General features: G+C 40.9%; 1 long non-coding RNA gene across 1 annotated transcript in view; it reads right to left on the bottom strand.

Annotated features, from left to right (window-relative positions):
• Positions 1-315: 315 nt before the first annotated feature.
• LOC149474189 (uncharacterized) overlaps positions 316-27098 on the bottom strand; it is a 65078-nt gene continuing 38295 nt past the window's right edge. The window contains exons 3-4 of the long non-coding RNA XR_016311689.1: positions 13558-13745; positions 316-668 (exon numbers count right to left, since the gene is read on the bottom strand). This is a non-coding gene — a long non-coding RNA (uncharacterized LOC149474189). The remainder of the gene's footprint in view (positions 669-13557; positions 13746-27098) is intronic.

Genomic DNA, 27098 nt, shown 5'->3' with positions numbered 1-27098 from the left:
CCCCAATCCAACCCATAATAACTTCTTAATTGCTTTGGTAATGCTAAAATATATTTGATCCTGCCAATGAAGCCTATTTTACCTTTTGAGATTTCAATTTTGAGAGATAGTCAGAGGGAGGAGAGTGGGATGGGAAAAACAGGAAGGAGAGAGAGAGGAACAGATGGAGAAGAGAGAAAGACAAAAACAGAAAGAGCGTGGAAACAGAGAGAGGAAAAAAGAGAGGGAGTTAGTGATAGGGAGAGAGAACAAGAAAGGGAGAAAGCGCAAGGGAGCTAAGGAGTGGTTTCCTATGAAGATCCAAGATGTCAGAACTGATGTGAATGGTTCAATGTTTTATGTAAAACACTGTGGAAAATGTCTGTTATCTACATAAAAAATGCATGCATACATGTAAAAGGCAGATATTAAATACAATTGGAGGAGAAGCTGAAAAATCTGATGAACCCATTTTTTACACACGTAGAGCTGCAGATGGCAACTGGGAATGTCTAAGCCTGCTGGCAGTCAACGGGTTAATCCAGTGCTGCAACACTTCACCAACCCGTAACCGGCAGTCACAACAAACGAGCTGGTGTGCAGGTTCTGTTCTTGCGGCAAAGAAGAGACCATTTCCAGGGGGGTAGAAGATCCAAGTTCAGCATTGGTAAATCAATGCACTGTGCAGTCTAGGCAAAACAGACATTTTAAAGATATGACACAAAAATCTAAATTAGAGCATCTGTACCTTCCTCATACTATGACAAGCAAGGGATTCCTCATTCTTTTCTTTTTTCTCCCCCCCCCATGATTTGTGTGACTTGTTATCTTCTGACCCTCTGTAAGGTCCTGATATAAATAGCTCCTGGAGACCCCAGGGAGAAGGCACAGTTTATATTTAGCACAAGGTTGTGGGAGTATTCATGTTCTCTGTAATGACATCATTCATTTTCACTGCAGAGGGGCTTTCCTTACAAGAAGGGTGCCCTTTGAATTCATTTATCCTCTCCAATGTGTTGTTTAACTCTTGTCATCGTTGAGATGGCGGGGTCACTGTGAGCTAAAAAGATTAACGACATACCTGCAAATGAATCTAAAAAAATATTACTGTGTACTACAGATGAACACACATACATATATACTGTATGTAGAATGCCAGACTGGAGCTAAAACCTCGCGTAAGCAGCATAGTAGGATGATATTTATTAAAGCAGTTGCATAATAATTAATGTCATTTCCGTACAAAAAATATTAGCATGAATCTTTGGGTCTAGTTTGCGGCCGATGTACATCAGCCTGATTGTGTCGCAGAATAGCAACTATCTGCCTATTTTCTCTCTTCTGCCCAGTGGCTCAAATGTGCCTAAATTTGTTAAACTCAACACATTTATAATATGTAGAGCTGAACTCATTCCTAAAAAAAACCACTCATATGTGACCTGCTTTACTTGACAGAAACCTTCCTAGTTGCAGAGCTTCAATGGTGGGCCAACTCATTATTGATCCCTACAGATTAAGACTGAGAGGCCATGGAAGTTCATGTGCTTGTAAAGGCAGGCGTCCCAATACTTTTGGCAATATAGTGCAGCCTTTCTCAACCAAGGTGCCCAGGCAGCCTGGGGTGCCTTGAGGTTTCTTCAGGGGTGCCTTGGCAAAATGTCTAAATATTGCCCAAAACTTGTATACAAGCCAGTGGGTGGAACAAGCCTGCCCTTTAGTTACACAAAGCCACAAGTTTTAATTGTGCACCATTATGACCTTCTAGCTGCTGGCGTCCTGACAACCAATGACATTATCAGTTGATAAGGAGGATGTCAGCTGCCTGTACAGCATCCTAGTTTGACCCTCCCCTGCCCATTTCCATCAGTGCTGAGGACTCATTAGCTTAGTGATGGAGAAAAACTGAGAGAGAAGAGAAACATTGGAATACTAGTCAGTACCAGTGTGCAAAAGTGGTGTGGATGTTGCTATTAGAATAGTTTCTCACATTCTAGAATGGGGTGCCCTTTTAAAATTATGGACAGTCTTGAGGCACCCCATTTTAGAATGGGGTGCCTCAAGACTATCCATAAATTTAAAGGGTGCCTCGGGACTGTGCATAATTTTAAAGGGTGCCTAGGGACTGTCAATAATTTTAAAGGGTGCCTTGACTGAAAAACGGTTGAGAAACACTGATATAGTGTATGTAGAATGCCAGACTGGAGCTAAAACCTCGTATAAAAAGCATAGTAGGATGACATTTATTAAAGCAGTTGCATAGTTATTAATGTGCAATTTCTGTACAAAAAATATTAGCATGAATCTTTGGGTCTGGGTTGTGAACGATGTATATCGGCCTGATTGTGTGGCAGAATAGCAACTATCTGCCCATTTGTTCTCTTCTGCCCAGTGGTTCAAATGTGCTTAAATTTGCTAAACTCAACATGGTTATAATATGTAGAGCTGAACTCACTCCTAAAAAATACTCATATGTGACCTGCTGTACTTGACAGAAACCTTCCTTGGTGCAGAGCTAGGTAGATTTTTCTTCTATTATGCTCTTTTATTTTTTGTTTTATTCTCTTTTATTCCTTTATTTTTTATTCTATTCTACTCTGTTATTATTATTATACAGGATTTATATAGTGCCAACAGCTTGTGCAGCGCTTTACAACATTATTCTATTCTATTCTTCTCTTTTCTATTCTATTCTGTTTTATTCTATTTCATTCTGTTGTATTCTATTAAGCAGTCCAGTAGGAACCATCATCTTATTTCACTTTTCTACCTTAATGTATTTCTTGCAATATGTTTCCATTTCAAATCCTAATTAATTTTTCTAATTCGTTTTCACATTTGAATTAATATTCAAATTTGAATAATTCATTTCATTATAATTTACTGTGCATTTGTTGAAATTTGTAATTCAGAAATTCGGATACTTCCAAATCCCCAAATAACAAAAATTATGTCCAAATTTCCATTTGTAACGAAACAAATCTCACATGTCTAGTGGCCTTGTGTCTGACCTGTGCACACAATACGACATCACAATGTTCTCCTTTGGGGTGACTCCAGCCACTCCCTGTTCCATCAAGACCATAGGGGTCAATTTCTATGGAATTTTTGGCTGATCTCCCTCCCTCAAAAGAGATGACTACTGGTAATCATGGACTGTCTCAATAAGATTGATAAATTTATACCAGTTAAGGGGGTACCCACTACTGAACAAACTGCATACTTTCTGGTTCAAGAAGTCTTTAAACTATGAGGAATTTCTGATGATGTGGTATCTGACAGAGGAGTACAGTTTACTTCAAATTTTGGAAAAGCTTTTGCTCAGCTTTATGTGTTACAATTTATCTGATTTCTCATCCACAGTCTCTCAGTCTAATGGTCAGACTGAGAGGATCAGCCAAACTTTGGAGCAGTATCTTTGATGTTTTGTTGTTTTTGTTATTTGCCTAAAGCAGAGTTTACTTATAACAATTTTAACTTTGCTCCACTTCTCAAAGTATTTTTTCTTAGGTTTATGTTCCATCTGCTAATTTGGGTCAAAAATGTACATATCACTACTCCAACCATTTCATGAAAATCCTTTTTTCTAGAATAACTCTTTAACCTTTGTGGTTGAAAGAATTCTTGATTCCAGGATCTTTAGGAACAAATTACAATATCAGGGTTGATGGAAAGGACCAGAAGAAAATTCTTGGGAACCTGAGAATAATGTTCATGCTCCCAGATTGACAAAACAGTTCCAGCAGAGATTTCCTCAACCTGGCCCTAAGTTATCCAAGGCCCATCTAGGAAAGAGATGAGTGTCAGGGTCTAGATTCATTACTGGGACCTCTGTGGTGTCTGGCTGTAGCTCTTGTCGCTGTACCACCTGAAATGCTGGACAGCATCCTGCCTGGTCTCTTGGACAACCTTGTATCTTGTTTTTAGTGGCCCTTGAATTCTTTGCTGCTGTCATGAACTTTCTGAATCCAGCCACTACTCAATACTGACCCTTTGTTTTGTTAATTGACTGTGATTCTGCTTGTTCCTTACCTGCTGCATTCTTTACCTGACCCCGCTTGCTCTTTTCCCTCTGAGCAATTCAGAGGATAATGACCAGGCATTAGCATGCAGGGAAACCCTTCTCCACTATTAGGAGCTCTGGTGAAGACTGGCTAGTGCTTAGACCCTGCACCTTGGGTGAGCCCACATCATCCAATAGGAGACTGTGCTTCTATATTTCCAGTTGATTACTCGTGAATCTCTCTACTGTTACAGTCACTGGCCTCCAAACCTGAACCAAGAATGTGACAGTTTGGCTTTATTGTGTATGCATAAAAGGCATTTACATTTTGAGATTCATTCCCGTCTTCTGGGATGGTATTTTGTAAGCAGCAAGCCTAAGCTGGACGTTGGTACTGTGGTGGAACCAAAGAAGCTTGCTGGAATGTGGCTTAGACCTGAGTGATCTAAACAGAAAGTATTAGCTCAAAGGTGCAACAGAAGATTTCCCTAATATATTTTGCTCCGTCACTGGCTGGTACATTGCAGAACCTCCTTGCTAGACAGGAATCATTGATGGAGCCGTGTCTCACTGGTTCGACCAGCAATATAGCAATGACATAGAAGAAGGTAACTTGACTCTTAGCTATATTGTCAGTGGCAAGTGTGTCATTGCTTTTTCTGTGTTATGGCTAAGCAATAAAGTGATGTTACCTCCCAATTTGTTGAATGGATAGTCATCTTTCAAATTTCCTATTTTGTAAGCATTATTCTAGTATTAGACCGATAGCACAATGTAGTGCAAGAGTGTCTGAATTGCAAATACTCCTGGCTCTGCTGCTGTGCAGGTGTAGCCTGGCCTGTGGCCCCTTTAAACTGCCCTCAGCACTATTCTTCAGTGTTGCAGCTTGTTACCTCTCTCTGCTATTGGTTGACAGTGCAGAGAGGAAACAGTGTCCCCCAGCATGGAGGAGTAGTGGCCATTTTGGTGACGTTCAAGGCTAGGTAGAGGAGTTTAAATGGCTACCGCCACAGCCAAGTGGTAAGCCCGTCCTGACTGCCTGTTGCAGGTGAACAATGAGAATATTTGCTTTAAACTAGACCAGGGGTCCTCAAACTTTTTAAACAGGGGGCCAGTTCACTGTCCCTCAGACCGTTGGAGGGCCAGACTATAGTTTAAAAAAAAAAACTATGAACAAATGCGGATACAGTACAGGAGATGACCAGAGACTGCAGACATACAACGGCGGCGGGAATACTGGGCCGGCCGCTCCATAAGACGCACAGACATTTCCCCCCAAGTGTGTCTTATGGAGCAAAATATACGGTAAATGCAGGACACTTTGTTGGGTCAGATCTGTGTACAATGTAAAGAGGGAGAGGGGAGGGGGGGGAGATAAGGAGGGGAGAGAGAGAGGAGGAGGGGAGAGAGAGGGAGGAGGGGGGAGAGGGAGAGAGAGAGGAGGGGGAGAGAGAAAGGAGGTGGAGAGAGAAAGGAGGTGGAGAGAGAGGAAGGGGGAGAGAGAGGAAGGGGGAGGGGAGAGAGGAGGGGGAGAGAGAAAGGAGGTGGAGAGAGAGGAAGGGGGGGGAGAGAGGGGGAAAGAGAGAGGGAGGAGATCGATCATCTATTGCACTTATCTAGGGTCCGTGGCCGTGATACCCGACATGCAGCGATGGAGTCTCCTCTCTTACTCCCCCTCTTCATGGTCAGCTCTGGGCTACGCCCTCCGGCCGTGATGGTTGCATGCACTGATCAGAATAGATGGCCGGCTGGCTGCAGAGAGGCCAGGTGAGTGGTGCAGGTTCATAAGCCGAGCCCACCTTCCCCTGTTCTAGAATAGCTGATCCAGTCCTCCTGCCTCCCGCCCGAGCCCTGCCGAGCTCTCCCGACCTGCCAAACCCTAGTCCCTTGCCTCGCGACAGATACGCCCCTGCCCGGCGGGCCGGATAACTGTCCTCAGCGAACCGCATGTGGCCCATGGGCCATAGTTTGAGGACCCCTGAACTAGACAGTGGAAAGCTAATGAGAGGAAAATGCTGGGCATGGTGTGAGAGGACAGAGCCAAATGGACTGCTGGAAAAGAGCAGCGCACCTGTGGTGTTGATCTGTAAATCCTGGGGTCAGGGCAGGGAGCAAGCTGAGCAGTGCTTGTTGCATAGTGTCACTGCCAGGGCCTGTCTGCAGGAGGAGCTCTGTGTAGAGATGATACCCTGTTCCCACCTGTTTCTGAGAGAATACTACTGCACCTGATTCAGACAAAGAGAGGCTGTTGCTATCTCTGACTTAGAGAAAGAGGCAAGTGCTTCTCCTGACTGCTGAAAGAACCATAGGGTGCTGCTGTTAAAAAGATGCCAGCTTGAGGGAGGGGCCCCAACTGTGGGGAGTGTCCTTTCATCTGAGCTGAACCAACATCAAAGGTGAGAGCAGCCAGGTGCTGGAGCTCTGCTAATATTGGATCATCTAGGATTGTGGCCAAGGAACGGGTGTTCCCATCAGAGGTTGCTGACTTCCATACTATGCATCCCAGCTGCATTCCAATATTTATCTCTCCTATTTACCCTTGTGAGTGCATTTCTTATACTTCCTAATAAATTTTACCAAATCATTTACTACACTATGCAGGCTTTGCGCTCTTTATTTTTTTCTCCTATTTGTGAATTAGATGGAACTTCCCCTCCAGGATACCCAGCAGCAAGGGCAGACTGACCATTTGGAAACTCGGGCACTGCCCGAGGGCCCGGGGTCAGTAGGGGGCCCCATGAGATGCCCCTGGTACCTTTTTCATAGGCTTTTTTGAGTTTGGGCAAGGACACAGGGGCCCCATGATCCCCTATTGCCCGGGGGCCCCATGAGTTGTCTGTCCGCCCCTGCCCAGCAGCACTCCATAGTTAGATCAGGTAATTCTAAATTAGTGTTGGGCTACCCACATACCTTGTGTTCTTTGTATGTACTCAGTTTTTTTTTTAATATATTATTGATTCTATTTATTGAATTACACTTCACACTTTGCTTCATGGCAGGATTGGGCGCCTTCCACAGATGGTACTTGCTATGAGTGCTGTCGATCCCATGGAGGATCTTATGCGCTTTAGTTCACATTCCTATGGCAAACGTGATGCTAAAAAGGTGTCCCTATATGTTGAGTGTATAGCATTTCAAAATATTATATAGACCCCTTTCACTTACTTTAATCAGTTTTGCATGGTACTTAACCACTTCCCGTCCGGCCCATGTGCTGTACATAAACGGCTGGATGAGAGCAGTGCAGGAGTGGGTTTCCATTCATAAACGGCACTCGCACTTGCAGCCTATGCTCGCTCCCTGCGAGTGTGCGGCACCGCAATCCAGTGCCCACTGTGTCCGGAGGAACACCGATTGATTGTATGGGAGGTCCCGATCATGTGATCACTAATTGGCCAATCAGTGATCACATGAATAGTAGTAAGCAAGATGTCACATCTGCATCATTGCTTACTACTAGTGAAATCTGTGAATGATCACAGAAATCACATGGTACAAGGCTATTCACAACAGCCTTGTACCATGCAACAAGCTGTGACCAATCACAGCTCTCACAGTATTTCTCAATGGCTGCAAGAATGCAGTCAGAGAGAAAGAGAAATGTTTACTTTTACAGCCTTCATGGGTGTAAAAGCAATCAGTGTAAAAAAACCAAAATCTTCATCACCCCCCAGAAGTAGTACAGTGCCACTATGGTGACACTGTACTGCTAGGGTGACAGTATGTTCTAAAAATAAATAAATAAATAAATAATAATAAAAAAATAAAATAAAAATGTAAAAAAAAATGTTTAAAATTTAAATTTTTGGTTATAAACTAATTTGGGTTATTTTTTTTTTTACTAAAAAGATAACTGAATAATTTTTGGCCAAGGTTTATGAAGAAAGATTATTTATTTGCAAAATTATATAAGAAAACACTTTTTTCAACATTTTATTATTATTATTATTATTATTATACAGGACTTATATTGCGCCGACACTTTGCTCAGCGCTTTACATTATGGAGGGAGACAGTACAGTAACAATACAGTTCAAAACAAGAGGGACTAGAGGGCCCTGCTCCTTGGAGCTTACAATCTAGGAGGGAGGGGATAGTGGTACAGGAGGTAATTAGCTGTGGGGGATGGAGTGGTAGGAAGAGTAGAGGATTCCAAAATTAGCTGGGGTCGGGACTTTTTCATTTTTATATTTATATTTTTTGGACTTTTTCATTTATATAGCAAAAAATATAAAAATCCCAGTGGTGAATAAATACCACCAAAATAAAGTTTTATCCGTCTCAAAAAAATGCAAAAAATTCATATGGGTACAGTGTTGCATGACCGCGCAATTGTCATTCAAAGTGTGATAGCACTGAAAGCTGAAAATTGGCCTGGACAGGAAGGGGGTAAACGTTTTCAGACTCGAAGTGGTTAAAATGCATACAAAACCATTCCAAAACACTTGCCAAAGCACACGAGAAAGCTCCAATACATTAAAATGTGCTTGAAATGAACTATATTGGATAAAAAACAGTGTACAAATGAAATTAAACTTTATTTTTTGTTTAAAGTTTCATAAATAATGACCCTTCTTTAGTGACTAGAGTAGTTGAAAAGAGGGAGTTGTAACTTCACTATCTATTCCATACATTAATCATACACATCGTCCTTAATATTCTTTTCAAACTTCTAAAGAGGCACTTTATCATTGGCGGCACCGTATTTAAAGAGTGTTTTTTATTGTATGGGTGGCCCCATTTGTCCTCTCGCAGCACACCTGCAGAGCAGAACATGCAGCAGTGGAAGTCACAAGTTAAGCTGTTTTGTATTCGTTGTGTTCAGCATTTTATAACAGAGAGAGAGAGAGAAAGACAAGACACGGTGTACAGAATGCTGAATCACTGCTATCCCCAAAACAATCTCCTGACTGTGTTCCTGAAATTCAGGATAAGAGACAAAAAAGTGAGAAGATTGTTCATTAAAGCCCAACTCTGCCCCTGGCTACTTTCTCTCCCTCCAGCACCACCCATATTCTGGAGGCCTCAGGCATCTTTATACATCCCTTTCTCCAATGTGTTCAGGCCAGTCCCATGATATGCAAGGTTCTCTTGTGCTGATGGTGGGTTGTCCTCTATTTCGCAGAGAGTGGACCGACAGGATGATGTCAGCTCCGCTCCCTGCATCATTACATTGTGAGTTCAGGGCATCGTGATGGTGCCCACCCTTGGAGGGGGTCAATGGCATCATTCACCAACAGGATATCCTGAGTTTTCCAGCAGTCTGCATAGAAACCAATCAGCTTCTAACCTTAGGTTGTTCAGTTAGGCTTTGGCAATAAAACCTGGAAGCTGATTGGTTTCTATGCAGGAGTAAGCCCTCTACAAGCTTTAATAAATAAGCCCCTATGAGTCTATGTTTAGGTGCAAAAGCTGATCCATGCTGTGCATAGGCTGGTTTGCTGGTAAAAAGAACCAATCATCTGTTCACATTCCGAAGCCTTGGGTACAGTGTGATCCTTGTGAACAGGAAACCTGAGCTCCGATAGCATCTCTGTGTGACATGACTGCCCTAATATGTCCTTATTATGATCACCTAATTAGGACTACACAACTACCTAAATGAATAAATGACCTGGCAGGGTTGGGATTCTTGTCCCATCACCACTGTGACATTAAAACTGGGTTCCCTATTGGATCCTGCAAACTGCCAGTAGACAGCACAGCTGCACACTCTGAACATTTTAAAGGATAAGTTCACCTTTTGGGTTTTTAGGGTGGAACATGTAACATGTTCCAGTAGCCGTGGATGGGTGTTCCAGCATCACAGTGACCTAAAACACACAGCCAAGGCAACAAAGGAGTCGCTCAAGAAGAAGCACATTAAGGTCCTGGAGTGGCCTAGCCAGTCTCCACACCTTAATCCGAATGAAAATCTGTGGAGGGAGCTGAAAGTTCGAGTTGCCAAATGTCAGCTATCAAACCTTAATGACTTGGAGAGGATCTGCCAAGAGGAGTGGGCCAAAATCCCTCCTCAGATGTGTGCAAACCTGGTGGCCAACTACAAGAAACGTCAGACCTCTGTGATTGCCAACAAGGGATTTGCCACCAAGTACTAAGTCATGTTTTGTGAAGGGGATCAAATAATTATTTCCCTCCTGAACATGCAAATCAGTGCATCACTTGTTAGACATGCATTTCTTTTGAATTTTTTTGTTGCCATTCTGTCTCTCAGTGTTACAATACACCTACCATTCAATTTTTAGACTGGTCATTTCTTTGTGAGTGGGCAAACATTCAAAATGAGTAGGGGATCAAATATTTATTTCCTTCACTGTATCTGTCAAATTTAAAAACAGCGCGGCCGTGCAGGGCTCCGTCCTCACAGCCACATCATTCATTCATGGACTTCTGTGAATGAATGAACTGCAAGTTCTGACAGCTTTTGTGTCTGTGGACTTGCAGTTTTCAACGAACTTCCACGGCGCTGTGGAGTGCCATGGTAGTTCATTGAAACTTCCTGTCAGAATATCTACTTGACCATACATCCCGTACTGCAAGCAGATATTCTGACAGGTCTGCAGGAGACCTACATGGCATCACTGATCTACTGCTAGCTGGTGCATTGCTTTCCAGGCTCCTGCAGACAATGATAAATATACATTTTTTACCAGCAAAAAAATGTGCATCTATTATTTTTGTCTAAAAGGTGAACTTATCCTTTAAACTAGCAAGTTATTTTTTGGATAAATAGAGAAATCCCATAGTGGTCTAAATAAATGTATAGGCTGCTGCTAACACCAGACGCTAATTGATTAGTGTGATGTATAAGAAACTCAAATAGTGCTGCGCTGCCAATCCTCATCCCAAATATTAATTGAAAAGTAAATAAAAAATGAAAAATAGGTACAAAAATATAGAAATAAGGGTGTACTACAATACACCTCCCCCATGTGATGAAATTGTGCAAATAGTTGTATGTCAACCTATGTAATATACATCTGGTAGATATATCAAGAAAAATGTATATTTAAAACCAAGTCATCAAGTGCCTGTGTTTCCACACGCATAAATTAACATGAAGTAAACCTTATGTCACTCCAATATTGTCACTATAGATAAAGTGAACTTGTAAATCAATGTCCAATTATTTTAAATCAGTCCCATCCCAAAAAATCAAATTGTAAAAAAAAATAACTGTAAAAAAACTACTGACACTGTCCAACCCCAATTGTAAAAAATAATAAATAAAATTGTAAAAAAAAATAAAATAAATAAAAATAGAAAACTACTGACACCGTCCACTGCTCTGCTGACACCCTCTACTGCCCTACTGGCACAATCCACTGCCCCATCACCTCTTCTCCAAAAAGCATTGTTAAAAAAATGAAAAGAAAACAAAAAATAAACTGTAAAAAAATAAATAAATACATTTGTAAAAATAAATAAATACTTATAAATAAAATATAATGCTTTACTGACACCATCCACACCCCCCCCTCCCCTGAACCACTGTGAAAAGAAATACATAAAGATAATATAAAATAAAATTGAAAACAACTTTAAAGAACAATTAAAACAAAAAACTAATAACACTGTCCAATCCCATACTGACACCATCTACACCCCCCTCCCCCACAGCATTGTAGAACTAATAATTTAAACAATTAGTAAAAAAAAAATAATGAAAAAATGAAATTGTAAAAAGTAATAACAAATAAAATAATAAACATAAAAAAAATTCACTGCTCTACTGACACCATCCATTACCCTACTGACACTGTCCACTGCCCCCCCGCCCCCGTCCCCCTCCCAAAATCATTGTGAAAAAATGCAAAGTTAAAAATGAAATTGAAAAAATAATTTTAAAAAGATTAGAAAAAAAACATAAAAAAAATATAATAATAAAACTGAAAACATTCTGACGCTGTCCATTGCTCTATTCACACAATCCACTGCCCTACTGACACCATCCATTGCCCCCCAAAAAGCACTTTGAAGAAATGAAAAAAAGAATACAAAATTAAACTGTAAAACATCATAAAAAATAAAATTGTTATCAATCCCTTTACAATATCCCACCTCCCAACCCATTGGCCCCAACATCCCCCTGGAAAATGAGAAGCAGTCCTATATATCGGAAAACGCTGTTCCTAAATTAGCCAACACTATCGAGGAACTTGAGTCAGACCTCTCGGAAAAGGAAGTGGTGAGGGCTATTGCTGCTACTCCATCAGACAAGAGCCCGGGTCCAGACAGCTTTACACCTACATTTTTCAAAATGTTCTCGTCCCTTCTTTTCAAAAGTCTTCAATTCTCTATTTAAGGCTCTGCTTTTCCCACACAAACCCCTGAAGCTCATATCACCCTAATTCCGAAAAACGGACAAGGATCCTTCTTTTTAAGTGTTAGCAAATAGATTGCAGCTACTCCTGCCTGACCTCATACACTTAGATCAAGTGGGATTTGTAACCGCATGAGAGGCAAGAGACAACACGTTAAAAATGCTTCTCTTGACGGACTATGCCCGTACCCACAATATCCCTCTGTGTCTCTTGGCGATCGATGCAGAAAAAGCATTTGATCATGTTGAGTGGCCGTTCCTCTGGTTATGTTTACAACAAAATGGTTAGGCACTCACGTCAGCCAGGATATTTTCCTAGTACTCTTCTCTGTCTGCCAGAATTAAGTGCAACCGCTCTCTATCCCCAGAGTTCTCAATCCGGAATGGCACCTGACAAGGGTGCCCCCTGTCCCCTCTCCTCTATGTCCTTACTATAGAACATCTGGCAGTAGCCATACGGCGCAATCCTAATATCAATGGAATATTAGTGGGCCTGTACACTCCAAATTGGCCCTCTTTGCTGATGACCTACTCCTATTTGTAACACAACCACATATCTCCCTACCCTCTATTATCCAATAATTCCATAAATTCAGCCAGATTAGTATTTTCAATGTGATATATACAAAATCGGAACTGCTGAACATCTATTTAGCCTTGGAGGAATTGTGCCGTATTTCTTCAACCTTCCCTTTCAAAACCGGTTCCACCTCTATCCGATATTTAGGAATACATATACCCACAGAGTTATCTCAACTCTATTTGATAAACTTTCTGCCCTTACTTCACTGGACTCAAGTGGATTTATCATTTTATGCTACCAATAGACTGTCTTGGTTAGGTAGAGTAAACACTTTGAAGATGGATGTTCTTCCCCACTTCTTATATCTATTTCGGATGAACCCTATCTGTCTCCCTTCTTCATTTCTTTTAAATTACGCCGTCTATTTTTTGCTTTTATATGGAATGTGCAACGTCCTAGGGATTCTTTGGACCACCCTCTCGCTCCCAAAAATTAAAGGAGGAGTGAGAGCCCCTGACGCCTCTCTCTACTACAAAGCAGCTATTCTTATTCGAATCCTAGACTGGTTCCATAACCACTCGTCTAAGCTATGGGTCCAATTAGAACAACACGTGTCCTATTGATATCCAAGCATTACCTCGGACCTCATGTTCTTGTCGCCCAAACCTTTCAACTCTTAGTGATCTAACTAAACATACTCTCCGTATATGGGATAAAGGGATATCTACTTACGGCCTTTCCAAGTACACAGGACCCATTACTCCATTCCTCGGCACCCCAGCTTTCTCCCCGGTTCTCTCTTCACCCGGGTATGGAGCATGAAACAAACAAGATCACTGGAGACTAGCCCAAGTCTTTCGAACAGACCCATCCTTGATGTCGATGGCTCCAGGAACGCTCCCCTCTCAAGCTTCGTTCACCTGGTTACAGAGAAAACAAGTAGTGTCCTATGTATGTTCCTTTCTTTCTGCTTCTGACATTCCAACTTTGCCAACTGCCTTTGAATCCATCCTGATCCAGTCTGAAACTCCCACCCATGTAGTTTCCCAATTATACTAGATTCTTCTCTGTGCATCCTCACCTGATCTTTCTCCATACACCCATTCCTGGAAGGTAGATCTGCAGCTCACTATTTCTCCCCTGGACTGGCAAAAGTGCTTCATTCCGACCCATGAGCTCTCCCCAGCTATCAAAACGCATGGTGGAGCAAGTACACTATCCCTTGTTTCTTCTTCTCCCTCTCCTGCTCTTTACTTGTTTTATTTTTCTCTTTTCTGTCTGTGCATCCCTCTTTAATATTACCATATTACCTGATACATTTATCATCACTTTCATATAATCTGAGACGTGTTCCCATAATCTTTGATTCTATGTGTTCCTCTCGGGCCAAAGAGCCAAACAACCACTTATCCATCTATGTCTACAACACTTCTATTTCGGGTGTTCTACATCCTCACCTAATTTCATTAATTCATGTCAACAAAACCTGTATGTATCATAATCTCACTACAGCAAAATATTGTTTGGATATTTGTATGCAATATCCCTCCCTTCTTTGTTACCTTTTTAATTTACCTGTATTTCCTTGTATTCTGTTTCTAAAATTTGTAATAAACTCAGATTGAACTAAAAAAATAAAATTGTGAAAAAAATAAAATAGAATAAAGAACTACTGACACCTTCCACTGCCCTACTGACCCCATCCTGCACATTCTACCCAACATCATACACTCCCTACTCCTCTCCTGCGCATACTGCCCACCGTCATACACTCTGCACTCCTCTCCTGTACATAATACCCACCACAATACACTCCACAATACACTCCACACTCCAAAATACAATTGTAAATAAAAATAAAATAATAAAAATAAGGAACTATTGACACCATCCACTGCCCTGCTGACACCATTCTGCACATACTACCCACCAGCATACACTCTGCACTTCTCTCCTGTACATACTACCCACCGCCATACACTCCACACTCCTCTCCTGCACATACTACCCACCACCATACACTCCACACTCCTCTCCTGTACATACTACCCACCACCATACACTTCACACTCCTCTCCTGTACATACTACCCACCGCCATACACTCCACACTCCTCTCCTGCACATACTACCCACCACCATACACTCCACACTCCTCTCCTGTACATATTACCCACCTCCATACACTCCACACTCCTCTCCTGCATATACTATCCACCAGCATACACTCCGCACTTCTCTCCTGTACATACTACCCACCGCCATACACTCCGCACTCCTCTCCTGCACATACTACCCACCGCCATACACTCCGCACTCCTCTCCTGCACATACTACCCACCGCCATACACTCCGCACTCCTCTCCTGCACATACTACCCACCGCCATACACTCCGCACTCCTCTCCTGCACATACTACCCACCGCCATACACTCCGCACTCCTCTCCTGCACATACTACCCACCGCCATACACTCCGCACTCCTCTCCTGCACATACTACCCACCGCCATACACTCCGCACTCCTCTCCTGCACATACTACCCACCGCCATACACTCCGCACTCCTCTCCTGTACATACTACCCACCGCCATACACTCCGCATTCCTCTCCTGCACATACTACCCACCACCATACACTCCGCACTCCTCTCCCTGCATATACTACCCACCACCATACACTCCGCAATCCTCTCCTGTACATATTACCCACTGCCATACACTTCCCAAACCCCACTAGTAATTTTAAAAGTAGTCCAGGTGTTCATCTCCTTAGCAAATATTATTCTGTATCTGACATGCTCTGTGATTGTGGTAAAGGAACAACCCATAAGAGGTTTTAATGTTTTCTACATGTCCTCCATTCCTGAAATTGTTGTAGTCTGTGCCGTGCTAGGCTGACAGTTGCAATCAATTCAGGCTAGAGCTACAAGGATGACATTTGAAAAAAATGTAGTCACATGGATGCAGTTTATTTATTTTTTTAATTTCAGGTACCTATATAGCGCCGTCAATTTACGCAGTGCTTTACATATATATTGTACATTCACATCAGTCGCACAAATAAATGGAAAAAAGAACCCATATGTGTCATATTTCAGTTCCCCATTCTAAAGATGCAACCAGTTTGGAGGACTGACAACTAAACATTTGCCATAAAATTGGCTAAACAAGAAGTAACATGCTCCAGATCTAGTAATCCCTTGCATGTGAATATAATTTTAGTTGCATGATTGTATGATCACAAATTGTCCCTGTAGCTCTAGCCTTAAAACAATCTAGCGATCCTTCTGTCTGGAACATCAATTGAATATTTAATGGACGGGCAAAACCAGAAGGATGTAGGATGAACATGAATACTAAAAAAGGTAGAAAAGACTATTAAATACAGCTGAGTATGCGAACGCACAACGCTTAGGCAGCTGGATGGTAAATGGTGGAAAACTGTGAACTTGGGCTTTGAGAAGGTTATTCACATTGCATACTGTAACATTCAGAACTCCAAACAAATCCCCTACATTCTGCAAATGCATCAGTTTCCAAGGTCAGCGATGTTACACCAATCTGGCAAGCTACTAACTGCACGCCAGGAGTAATCTACTGCCTCAAAAAAAACAGAAAGCTGTTAGGACGAGGCTGCAATTCTTTTAGATGCTGTTAAATGATTCTGCTTGAAATGCTTCTGGTTACTCATTCTTTAAAATGGGGATCAGTTGTGCTTGGTGCACACATTTAGGTGACAAGTTTTTTAAAAGATTTATTTAGTGTGTTTTATTTAAGAGCAAACAATTTTTAATTTAATATTAATGGAAAATTGCTGATGATAATCTTTGAAGTTATACTGTTCACCTGCAAGCTATTTTTATTAAAGTTTTAACAGAATACAGGATGTATCACATACAATTATAGGATCTAAAACAATGCATCAGTACCAGAATAGTGGTTAACAAAATGTAATACTAGGAGATCACTGGAAGTTATCATTTTCAATGTTATATTAGGATAGATAGATAGATAGATAGATAGATAGATAGATAGATAGATAGATAGATAGATAGATAGATAGTAAGGATGCACTGTTTGGACAAAATCCAAACTTTTTTTGGAACGTTCAACAGGAATTGTGAACAACTGTAATTGGCCAAAGTCTTGCACCTGAACTCTGGTGTTTATTTAATTATTTTAGTCTTTAATTGTATTTAGTATTTAATTGTATTCTTCATTTAATATTGAGGGAAGGAGGTATTTTGCTTGTAGTGTGTTAGGTTTTTTTTTAGTTATTTTCCTTTTTTTTCCTTCAGTTCTATTTTATTGATATTTAATTTTGTTTGCCTTCCTTCCTTCCTTTCTCAGCAGCAACAACAGCGTAAGGTTGTTAGTGACATCACAAAAGCTGTTGGAGGACATGCTGTGGAGGAAACTGTTAACTTTATTTCCAGAGGCTGGCAGTATATTTTTTCATGGACAATGTGACTTAAAGCCAGTTGTTGTTGAAAGGGAGGCATAGCGGTGAGGGTGGCTGTCTAAGGAAGCCCATGCATTAGTCAGGTTTTTCCGTTCAGCCAGATTGTTGAACGAAAAAAAGAAAATTGACCTGACTCCCCCAACCACATATTCAAGGTGGATGTAGGAATTCTCACCACTGAGCTATTGTATTCTGACAGCAGGGAGATTTCCCTGCCATCAGTATACACTGATCAGTGCAGCAATCTATACCTGCAGCGTTGATCAAGAGGAGGAAAATCTGACAGGGCAGTTTTACAGAAGTCCGTTGGTAGATCAACTTCTGTACAACCACAGTGCCATTTATGGATCGAAATTTGGCCAGTTCAGCAGGGGCTGGCCATATTTCGATCCATGTATGGCCAACCTAAGTAAGGCATTCAAAACTTTCTCTCAGCCCAGTGCCCAGAGCTGTCCAGTGCCAGCCGCTATCAGCAGCATCATATGGTGGTGGAGTGCATGGAGATAAGGGTTTACACCCTTCCAACGGATGACCCCCTAATTTCTGGGTAACAAGGATGGACCACCAGAGCTTGCCCAGTATGCAGTCGGGCTGATATCGCCAGACACAGTTGACCATCCGATACAATATAATTTTTTAATGGCTGTTCTCAAAGATGAAAATTTGTACATATTATTTTTCTGAGTATCTACTGTGTCAGCCAATAATGTTTACCTTTAATTACAGTGCACTGTCATTACAAATGGGCAACACTGGACGTTTCCACATTGGTCCTCTTAGTCTGGAAGATTTCTGTGATTTCACGTAGAATATATCATACTGTTTTCATCAATCTCTTGACCCTACCTTAGCACACTGACACTATTGATTGAAATGATTGATTTGAAATATTTTAGATTCACACTCTTTAACCACTTGACATCTATAAGGTCTTTTATAAATGGCCTGCACGTCAAGTGGTTAAAACATCTACAACCAGGACCTTAATACAATTTTATTTAGAAGGCACATGTCTTTGCAGTAAAAGTGATCTGCTTGGCTGCACAGTCGTCAAATGACTTTTATGGTACTGAGAATGGGGTCCCCTTTGCCACCACCCGTGGTGGTTCCCATCTCCGCCATTCCTCCAGTTTCAGTTCATTCAATCCCTGGCTACTCTGGCCATGGAAGAAGCTAATGAAGTATGCTATGTGCTTAATTAGCTGCAGTTGAGGGTAGGGGAGACATTTGGGGTCTAATAGCCCCTGATGTATCCATAAAGAGAACCTGTCACATGTCCATGCCATCACACATGAGGCTTATTAGCCTACTTGTGACAGCAAAAAAGTTAAATGAAAAAAGTGTTAGAAAAATTAAATATTAAAATAAATAAAAATAATAAAAAAAACAGTTTCCCCCTGTTGCCCCATGAACATAATCAAACGCAAACTAGAGCTTAGGGCATAGTATGTAATCTTCATTTACATCACCCATGTGAAGTATTGCTGGAGGCATTAAAGTGAGAGCAACAATACTAGAAATATAAATTATGGTTAAATCTAAATTGAGAAACTTTTAAATGCTCATACATAAATCATTTTGGGTTCTGCAGTTCTTCACCATTTCACGTAAAAATGCAAAATTTATGTGTGTGCAAAAAAATTATAAATTGCCGAAGACCTCAAGAGGTAAAGTAGTGTAGCCTACCAGTGATTCTGTAAATAGATTCTGTAAACCCATTCTTATTACCTAAATCTAAAGTTTGTAGGCAAAAAATATACTCTGCACTTTGCCAGCTAATTTTTACACCTTTTCCCTTTTTGGCACATGGAAAATACAATCTTTATTTTCTTAACCCGTCTCAAAAAATAAATGAATGTATACTTTTATTGTTATGGCTGTATTGGGAATACCCTATATTTAGTGCAGCACAGAGCACGGCACAGTACCACAAAGTAGTGTCTGCAAAAAATAAATCATTGCTTATTTATGGCTGAAATATGCCTTCTACCTGAGAAATGTCTACTCCCTGCCTCACAAATTGCCTCCATTTAAAAAAGGGTGAGATTCTGTGCCTCAAATGTGTACAATGTTCATACAATGTCTCTCGTAATATAATAATTTCCTGCTGAAATATGTTGGCTCGACCTCCAAAACAGCCTCAAATCATAAAAGAATGTTGCTTTGTTCAGCAAAAAAATATATTTGTTTTATAAAATGCCTTAGAAATAATACAGTATGATTTAATATTCATGGCTGAAAGATGCCAACTCATTGCTTCCCAAATAATCTCCCATGAAAAAGGATAAGATTCTCAGAAACCAATCTGTACAAATTACCTGTGGTGTCTAATCCCTGCCTTCAAGATTAGCTCCAATTAAGAAGTACTTTTTGGGAAATGGAAGAGAACATAGACTTTTTAGGCATTAACTATTTTAAAAAGTTCCAATTTCTATTATTCCAAAACTCAAACCATCATAGAAACAGAATTGAGATATTCCATTAAAATACACAGACATGTAATCACATTGGTACTGAGCTTTTTTCATAGTGTGCAGCTTCCTACTCTGATAAGGATCTAATATCACCAAAAAATATTCCATATGTTGTCATATAAACAGGGGGTAGTAACTAGAGAGGTAGTCCTCTTTACAGTATTGGGTATTGGTAATGGGTTATAAACATAGCACATGTGGAGATATATATGTGTGCCTTATATACATTGGTAGAACTAGGTCCTAGTAGATGACTTCAAGTAAGACAAGTGTTATAGTAGTTTTGCGTAAGCATGTAAACCTTTTCAGTCCTCCTGCTCTGCTCATGCCCCCTCGGCTGTTATCCTTATAGATGTGCCACCGCATTCAAGATAGGACATACTACTGACCTGACTCTCCCTCCTATACTGTTTGCTCATATTGGTACATTGTACGTTAACCATTGTAAATATCAGATTAATGTAAAGATATATGTCTTATTATCATTGGGATAATTGTTTTGTACTCTGTCCAGATAGACACTGTATCTAGCTCCTGAAGAAGCACTATGTGCGAAACATGTTGAGCTGAAGAGTTGAAGTTAGTACTTATAGGCTGCAGCTTTCCCAGATTATATGACAACATATGGAATATTTTGAAGAGATGTTAGATCCTTATCTTGAGTACAGGGGCGGACTGACCATTTGGAAACACGGGCACTGCCTGAGGGCCCAGGGTCAGTAGGGGGCCCCTTGAGATACCCCTGGTACCTTTTTCATAGGCTTTTTTGAGTTTGGGCAAGGACACAGGGGCCCCATGATCCCCTATTGCCCGGGGGCCCCATGAGTTGTCAGTCCACCCCTGCTTGAGTAGGAAGCTGCACACTATGAGAAAAGCTCAGTACCAATGTGATTACATGTCTGTGTATTTTAATGGAATATTTCAATTCTGTTTTTATGATGGTTTGAGTTTTGAATAATAAAATGGGAATTTTTTTAAATATCCGTTTAGCTAATGCCTAAATAGTCCATGTTCTCTTCCATTTCCCATAAAGTACTTCTGTATAAAATAGGACATGGCATTAGTTTATTTTGAACTATGTCCACAGCTCCACCCTGTGGTGACATTATATACACTGCTCACAAAAATTAAAGGAACACTTTGAAAACACATCAGATCTCAATGTGGAAAAATCTCATACTGGACATCTATACTGATATGGACTGGTTAATGTGTTAGGAACGTAAGGATTCCCCATTGTTTGATGGAAATGAAAATTATCAACCTACAGAGGACTGAAATCAAAGACACCTTGAAAATCAAAGTGAAAAAATTATGCAGCAGGCTAGTCCATTTTGCTGAAATTTCATTGCAGTAACTGAAAATGGTACTCGGTAGTTTGTATGGCCCCCATATGCTTGAATGCACGCCTGACAACATTGGGGCATGCTCCTAATGAGATCACGGATGGTGTCCTGGGGTATTTCCTCCCAGATCTGGACCAGGGCATCACTGAGCTCCTGGTCAGTCTGAGGTGCAACCTGGCGGTGGTGGATGAACCAACACATGATATCCCAGAGGTGTTCAATTGGATTTAAGTCAGGCAAGCATGGGGACCATTCAATGGTATCAATTCCTTCATCCTTCAGGAACTGCCTGCATACTCTCGCCACATGAGAATGGCGAGAATTGTCATGCACCAGGAGGAATCCAAGACCCACTGCACCAGTGTAGGGTCAGACAATGGGTCCAAGGATTTCATCCCGATACCTAATGGTAGTCAGGGTGCCATTGTCTAGCCTATAGAGGTCTGTCACATGTGCTCAGGGTGAACCAGCTCTCATCTGTGAAAAGCACAGGGCGCCAGTGGCGGACATTCCAATTCTGGTGTTCAATGGCAAATGCCTCGTCAATTCAGTCTCCCATCAGGTACGTGACAAAATCCCTCTGAAATTGAATCCTGTCCATACAAGCTTAATATCTGTTGTGCTAACATTTTCCCATCTTCATTCTACTGAATATACATTATTTTTCTATTTTGCAATGTTTTTGTTCTCTCCCTCAGCATTTGCAGCCTATCCAAGAACAGCTTAAAAGGTGTGTCTGTACAGTTTGTGGCCGTTAATACTAGGAAATAGATACTTATCTTTTTTTGGGGAAATTAAATCTGCCTGCTCACTGTCCCTCTGAAATAGCAAAAAGGCTCAATAACATATGCTGCAGGTATGTACTATTTTTCAGCCTTCGCTGTTATTTGTTTAATCAAGATGAAATCTGTGTGCTCTCTTGTTCTCTCTGAGAGCTCTTGGCTCAAAAAAAGTACATACTATCCAACAAGTCAGTTCTGTTTTTCTTGCATGTGGCTCTGGAAAATTTTACTCTAAATTTGTTACATATAGGCTGGCTATACACTAGTAGCTTTCTGAACAAATATTTGTATGAAAAATCATACAGACATTTATATGAAAATTAAATTTATGACTTGATGAATGACGTTCAAAAGTACTACATAATTTTCAATGTTTAACAATCAATTTTGGAATGAATGGACTTTTCTGAATGAAATTCACATGCACTGCTGGAAATTTGTTTGAGAAAGATTTTCCACCCTGCTTAAAAATTGTGAATGAAATTCCACTATTGTATGGCCGGCTTTAGATACATAAAACACTTGCCAAGTCTCTCCGTCTTCCATTGTGGCCTAGTAAAATCATTTACATGGTGAGTAATGTGTTTGTGAAATGTATCCTGATCTTGACTATGACATAATAAATAGAATTTTTTTTAGAATAATATATGGCTCATCTCTTCCTAATACATAGTGGCCTAGTAAAAATGCTTGCATAAAGTGTAGCAAGTCAAAACAGTATTTACGGAAACAGTCTATGAAATACCATACTTGCTTCCCAAGGCCCCTGTAAAACTGCATGCATATTCTCCAACCAATGTGCTGTATGTTTGGCTGTTGTTTCTGAAACCTTCTGAAGCCCTCAGAGAAAAAATATCTAAGGAAGCCTTTTTCTTGGAAATCAACAATATTGGTTTGCTGCTGCTGTATGTAAGCCAATGAAAAATGTAAAAGTAAACTAAATTATTTCACATTTATGTGATGTCACAGTACAGTGTTGCTGATGCTGTCCCTGGGAATTGTATTTCTCTGTGAAACCATATATAGCTTTAAGGTATCCCAGAAGAATGTAGTTTGAAGGATTTTTGTGCTTTTAAAATTTCCTCTGTAAGCCACCTGTAAATACCCTCTCCCCAATGAAAGATAATTGAAAAACAAAATGTTTTCATTGGTAAGTGTTCTGCAGGCTACTACCCAGCTCTTTGTTTGGCAATACCTTGCCTATTAGCCCAGAAAATGGACATTAGTGATTTCCAAGTTTCAGTTCCCATGGGTGAATGGATAAATAGATGATAGAGAGATAGATAGATAGATAGATAGATAGATAGATAGATAGATAGATAGATAGATGTTGGACAAAATGGACAAAATCCAAACTTTTTTGGAATGTTCAACAGGAATTGCGAACAACTGTAATTGGCCAAAGACAGACAACAATAAACAAATATTTTTATACTCCTGTGCTATCATTTTAAAAAAAGGTTCTATCACTGTCTGTGAGCACACAGGAAAGGCAAGTTCTTATGATGCTTGGTAATACACTGCAGAAGCACACTATAATGCATGTCAAATTCAATAGCAGCCCATGCACTTCTACAGAGCACATTGTTATAGCACACCTTAAGGCACAGATGCATACATTATGTGCAATACTATGCCTTGTACATAATAATACAGGGCCTGCTTTTGAATGGACTAACTAATGCAGCACAAAATGTGTGCATTGCAGCAGATTGCATTACGATATGAATGTGCCGGAAGTGAGGGGAAATCACCCCAAAGGCTCAAACACCAATTTAAAACTGAGCGAAGTTCTAATACTTCTCTACTTTGACCAAGATTTAAAAAAATAGCAGGAGTTGAGCTTTAAGGATAAGCTTTAGTGTCATGATGGGAAACCATGTAAAACAATATGCATCCATGGTCTGGATACTGACAATGACATTCAAGCTGCCACACCACCTACTCAGCCTAAAATTTGTGCACTTTTTCTAACTTGCTTTCTCTTACACTTATTTTCTAAAAACATGTTATACTTACCTGCTCTGTGCACTGGTTTTGCACAGAGCAGTCCTGATCCTCTTCTGCTCAGGTTCCCTGCCGGCGCTCCTGACCCTGACCCCTTGCTGTGATTGACAGCAGCAGGAGCCAATGGCTCCTGCTGCTGTCTCAGCCAATGAGGAGAGTCCACGGAGATCCGAGGCTCTCGTGCACACAGCTGGATTGCAATGGTACTCAGGGAAGTAAAGGGGGGCTGGGAGGCTGCTGCACACAGATTTTTTAACTTCATGCATAGAATGCATGAAGGCAAAAAAACCTTGACCCTTCACAACCCAGTTTAGGTCCTGATAGATCATTTCAGGCTGACCTCTTTTGCAGGTAGCTATCCAACACATTAAAAATAAGTACCTATACTGTTTAAAATCCAGTAATCCTCATCCTGCTCTGCACATGCTCAGTTGCTCTCTATTTTTGACACTGTGTCTAAAATTAGAGCCACTAGAGGCCAATCAGCTGACAGCTTTAAAGCTGAGCCCCATCGCGATCCAGAAATGTGATGGAGAGCCTTGACTCTCCAGGGACTCTCCCTCCTCATTGGCTGAGACAGCAGTGAAAACCATTGATTCCTGCTGCTGTCAGTCATAGCCAGTGTAGCTGCTGACTTTTAAGAAAAACACACTTAACTGTCCCAGGGTCGAGCGATGTAATCACCCGCGCCATCCATTCTCTCCTTCTCTCCCCAGCACTGGCATCTCAACTATGGGTACCAGGCTGTGACAGCTCGCGGCTTCACAGCCGGGTGCCTACTGTGCATGTACGAGTCACGCTGCACATCCTGATTGATCCGGCAGTCTTCTAGGACCTGTGAAAGTTCCCAGGAGACTGTGGGAGGAAAGAAGGGGCAGAACCTCTGGCTCACTTTGCCATGGTGAACTGAGCCGGAAGTGGGAGCGGGGACCTGTCTAAACCAGGTACCAGCTCCCCCCTGACAAGGGGCCAAATATGACAGTGGAGAGGGGGAGGAGGCAAACAAGCGGAGCTTGCACTTTTGGTTGTAACTCCACTTTAATTTTTATAATTTTAAGATTTACTGTTGCTGAAGGTTGAAGAACACAACATCATTAACACAGACTGTGCTGAGAACAGAGTTTAGGGAGAAAAGAAAAGCAGGACAAATGACAGGGCAAACCCCACTACCAAAGAGACAGAAAGAGTTAAACATACAAGGATAGTGATTTACAGTTAGGTTCATATATATTTGGACACAGGCACAATTTTAGTTTTTTTCAGGAATTTACCAAAACATATTGATGCTATAATTAATATGGGCAGAAAGTGCACACTCTGAGGTTTAATTTGAGGGTATGTACATCCAAATCAGAAGGTTTTAGGAATTACAGCTCTTAAGAGTAGCCATCCCACCTTTTTCAAGGGACCAAAAGTAATTGGACAATTGAATCAAAAGCTGTTTCATGGCCAGTTGTGGTCTATTCCTTCGTTATTTCTTCATCAATTAAGCAGGTAAAAGGTCTGGAGTTGATTCTAAGTGTGGTATGTGCATTTGGAATCTATTGCTGTGAACCTACATCATGCTTTCAAAGCAGATGTCCATGCAAGTGAAACAGGCCATTGAAGGGCTTCAACAATGAAACAAATCCATCAGAGAGATAGCAATGACATTAGGAGTGGCCAAATCAACAGTTTGGTACATTCTGAGGAAACATAAAAAGCATGGAAGTTCCAGGAAGACAACAGTGGTGGATGATCACAGGATCCTCTCTATGGTAAAGAAAAACCCATTAACAAACATCCAGACAAGTTAAGGACACTCTCCAGGAGGTGGGTGTATCATTGTCAAAGTCTACAATCAAGAGAAGACTTTGCGAGAGCAAATACAGAGGGTTCACCACAAAGTGCAAACCATTCATAAGACTGAAGAATAGAAAAGCCAGAGTAGACGTTGCCAAAAAAAATCTAAAAAAGCCAGACCAGTTCTGGAAAAACATTCTTTGGACGGATGAAACTAAGATTAATCTGTACCAGAATGACGGGAAGAAAAAAGTATGGAGAAGGCTTGGAACAGCTCATGATCCAAAGCACACAATGTCATCTGTAAAACATGGTGGAGGCAGTGTGATGGCATGGGCATGCATGGCTACCAGTGGCACTGGAGTATTGGCGTTTATTGATGATGTGACAGAAGCAGCCGGATGAATTCTGCAGTGTTTAGGGATATACTGTCAGCCCAGATTCAGCCAAATGCAGTTGACTGGACAGCGCTTCACAGTACAGATGGACAATGATCCAAAACACAATGCAAAAGCAACCCAGGAGCTTTTGAAGGAAAAGAAGTGGAATATTCTGCAATGTCAATAATTGATCTCAACCCAAATGAGCATGCATTTCACTTGCTGAAGGCAAAAATAAAGGCAGAAAGATACACACACAAAGAACAACTGGAGACAGCTGCAGTTAGAGCCTGGCAAAGAATCAGAAAGGAGGAACCCCAGTCTTTGGTAATATCCATGGATTCCAGACTTCAGGCAGTCATTGCAAGTAAAGGATTCTCAACAAAATATTAAAAATGAACATTTTATTTATGATTATATTCATTTGTCCAATTCTATTTGAGCCTCTGAAAATGGAGGGACTGTGTATAAAAAGGGTTGCAGTTCCTAAAATTTGTACCTGATATTTATGTTCAACCCTTTGAATTAAAGCTGAAAGTCTGCACTTCAAATTCATTTGGACTGTGTTGTTTTAATTCATTCTGGTGGCATACAGAGCCAAAGTATGAAAATAGTGCCAGTGTCCAAATATATATGGACCTAACTGTATATTATCTCCCTGATATTTTCTCATTTCTTCCTGATCAGCAGTCAGTGAACTTCAGCACTGTAAAGCTTCTGTCAGCCTTCCTCTCTAACTTTGCTAAGACATGCATTCAAGGCTGGAAACAAACATTTTATTTTTGAGACCAAGGAGATGGAGAGAGATTCCAATAAGAAAGAGACTGCTTAGGGCTTCAACAAAATGGCAGCCTCCAGCAAGATGAATCAGGAGCAATGCTGGAGGACATTTACAGCACAAAAAGTAATTTTGGAAGCATAATTATTAATCTGGAATGTATTTTATTTTGTTAAAGAACATTAGTTGTTATCAAACTGTTATGGGTAAAGTTCCACATTAATGACTGGAATATTTCTGGCACATTTTCACTTTCTGGAAG

The sequence above is a fragment of the Staurois parvus genome, unplaced genomic scaffold (assembly GCF_062004578.1).
Source record: "Staurois parvus isolate SC_StPar_1 unplaced genomic scaffold, SC_StPar_1.0 ptg000010l, whole genome shotgun sequence".
NCBI classification, from domain to species: Eukaryota; Metazoa; Chordata; class Amphibia; order Anura; family Ranidae; genus Staurois; species Staurois parvus.
Note: the sequence above shows the minus strand (reverse complement) of the source record. Positions and strands in the feature narration are given on the sequence as shown.